The sequence below is a fragment of the Pinus tabuliformis genome, chromosome 9 (assembly GCF_031772625.1).
Source record: "Pinus tabuliformis cultivar Carrire ecotype Pingquan chromosome 9, CPIR1, whole genome shotgun sequence".
In the NCBI taxonomy this organism is placed as follows: domain Eukaryota; kingdom Viridiplantae; phylum Streptophyta; class Pinopsida; order Pinales; family Pinaceae; genus Pinus; species Pinus tabuliformis.
In genome coordinates this window covers 1,589,979,520-1,589,982,481 of record NC_142307.1, presented here as the reverse complement: position 1 = coordinate 1,589,982,481, position 2,962 = coordinate 1,589,979,520, and the positions used below count along the sequence as shown (strand labels likewise).

General features: G+C 40.4%; 1 pseudogene; it reads right to left on the bottom strand.

Annotated features, from left to right (window-relative positions):
• Positions 1 to 2,148: 2,148 nt before the first annotated feature.
• Positions 2,149 to 2,565, bottom strand: LOC149154818 (putative sugar phosphate/phosphate translocator At1g12500 pseudogene; annotated as a pseudogene).
• Positions 2,566 to 2,962: the final 397 nt, after the last annotated feature.

Here is a 2,962-nt window from a genome sequence, read left to right as displayed (position 1 = left end):
AAACCCTAGCAAACCCTAATTCTACCAACTAGTCCTACTGATGCAAAAATGAGAATGCAAACTACGAGAAGAGATGCCATTACTTCTAGGAAGGTAAAATGCATGTGTCTAAGTTATCACTATCTGAAGAAAACATCTTTTTGTATTTTTGATTAAGTTATTAGAATTATCATGCATGTGCTTTTAACTGGCTTTTCACTGTGCAGAGGTGGATCAAGGAGGAGAAATGCATGGAAGAGGTCAGGAAGGTACAGAGAGGGTCTAAGGGATCCCTAACATTCTTTCCGTGAGTTTCAAAAAGTCTGGATGCCATGCAACCGTGTTTATGAACTTCTACAGGAAGTCTGCAGGGGTTTCTACAGGATGTTCTGTAATTCTTCTACAGGATGTTTCGAAATGGGATTTTGGAGCATGGATGGAGGGAAAAAGATGGAGGAATGAGTATGGAGGTGAAATAGGGGTGTGAAGAGGTCTAGGACATAGGGAATGGAGTTGAGGAGAAGGTGTAGATGGTGAGATTTGTTCAAGGAGGGATGAGATGATGTTGCACAAGAAGATGAGAATTATGGCAAAGTAAGCGAATGAGGTAAGTGTAAGGTAAGGGTTCTGAGTGAAGGATGAAACAGGTAGGTTGGATGGGGTATGGGCAGGTAAGGAAGGATAACAGGTACTCTGCAAGTGGTTTTTCAAACTGAACAAACAAAGACATGCAAGAAAACAAAGATCTAGTTATAAAACCTAAGACCTAGTTACTTCACTCTAATCTGACCTAACAGTAAAAGGAAATGAACAGAAGTTTATTTGCAGTGAAACCATGTGAAACAACTATGAAACTAAGTGATCATAAAACTAAGCATGCATCCAAACTGATATCAAGTTCTACAAACGAGATTCAAACACTAATGATTGCATGGTGAAGCAAAGAAAGTGTTTTTGTTTGGGACAACATGGTTACTTCAACTCCAGCCCCTGATCCAATAAGGAAGAGGTGAAACCAAAAGCGTTTGCTGACCCTTTTTTGGATCTTTTTCCTGTTATTATCCTACCAATATATTCTAAACATAAACAGCTACTTTAACCATCAAAAGAAATCTAAATAACGAAGCAAGATCTAAATCTAAATAGCAGATTTTATTTTAAGAACGCAGCAAACACATAAAAATAAACAAAGGAGGTAATGGGCGCTTGAGATGGGCCCAACCCCAAGGGCTACAGCCTCCAAAGAGATATTTAGAGCTGGTGCAAAGCTGGATTCATCTTTATTGATCAAGAAATGAAGAGTTACATCAAAACTGTCCACAAGAAGGACTTGAAAATGAGCTGAAAGCAAAGCTAATCCATTGCATAAAAATCGAACTACAAACTAGCTAACTATTGGCTACAAAATGACTAACCACTAGATACTATCTACTGGCTAACTAGCTAACATCCACTGGCTAACCAAAATGAGGCCCTAAGCCTTCTTATTTATACAATTTGAGGACCCAACAGTCCTCCTAAACTTTAGGGACTCGGCTGCCCAAAACTTGGAGTTAACAGCAGTCCTACTTGACTTGCTTGGCTGCCCTTGTGCTGATTGATTCGGTGGCCCTTGAACTCCGAGCTTATGGTGGAGAATTCGAGGTAAGGGCCCATAAATGAAGGGGACACCTTCCTACAAATCCTCTCCCTTGTCTTCCCACGAATTTGGCTACCAAGTGCTCATTAAGACCTTCAATTTTGTATCCAAATTGACCAAAAAGGCTACACAAAGCACCCATTAGACTTGTTGGCATAATGACTAACCAAATTCACTCTATTAACATAAATATAATCAAAAACATGCAATAAACTAATGAGAATGGTGGATTAAGTCAAATTAGGAGGTTGAATGAGCCCAAATAATTGTCCATTTTTGGGGCTCATCATCACCCCCTGCTGAAAGTGTTGCTCATCCTCTGAGCAACCAATCTCTCTCCTCATCTTTGATGGCCCTGGTGGCCTCCTTGGCTAAAATCTCGGCCGATTTCTCCTTTGGCTTCCCTCTTTTCAAACTTCCTGTAGAAACAGTCCTCTGTCTTCCTGTAGAAACAGTCTGCTAACTTTCTGCTGCCTGCTGCTTTTCCTAGTGAATTCTCAGCCTTGTTATGAGTGTACAAGTATATGCAATCATATGGAAGAAATGGTGGCCTTGGCATTTCCTAAAACCTGCAACATGAGGGCACTCGTATGTTTTGTAACAAGGAAGTTGGTTAAATTCACAAGATAAGCCATGGTCATGTTTCCAAGCAACAGGAATATGATAAAGGTGTTTTCTCTGGCTTTTTCAATAGCAATAGCTAATACATTACCCTCCACAAAAAGAGTAATAGGAAGCAATAACAGCGCAACAATTGGTGCCATGTACATGAGAAAATTCATAGAGTGAAGCTTCTCTGCCTCAGAGGTAAGCAGGAGCCCCTGAACAACTGATTTCAATGCTCTGGCAGCAGTTGATCCTAGGCAAACCAAAAAGCCAAAAAGGTGGAATAATGGCTCACTGTTGTTTGCAATAACAATGCCAAATACCACAGGCACCAAGGCCATATAAACCACAGAAGACTCCCTCTTACATGTTATTATAAATGCAAAATATTGCTGTGAAGAAGGGAGTTGTTGCCCCAATAGCTTGATTGAAGGAGAAAATGAAGCTCAGTGCCAATATCTCAAGAAACTGTCTCCTGGAGACGATGAACTGCATTGGTACAATCTCTAACCATGAAATTGCCAGAAAACCATAAAATGAACAGGCACACATGTGCAACATTGTGAGGAATATTGGGTATCTGCATCCAAAAACTAAGTAGGCATTTGTTAAGCAATAGCACACCAATATTGGAAGAGTACCAAGCCGCAATAATGAGAGCTGTTGTAATAGTCCGGGACACAGGAAATGCACCATATTTTCCTTCGCCTGTTGGAGTTGGAGGTATGTCAATAACTT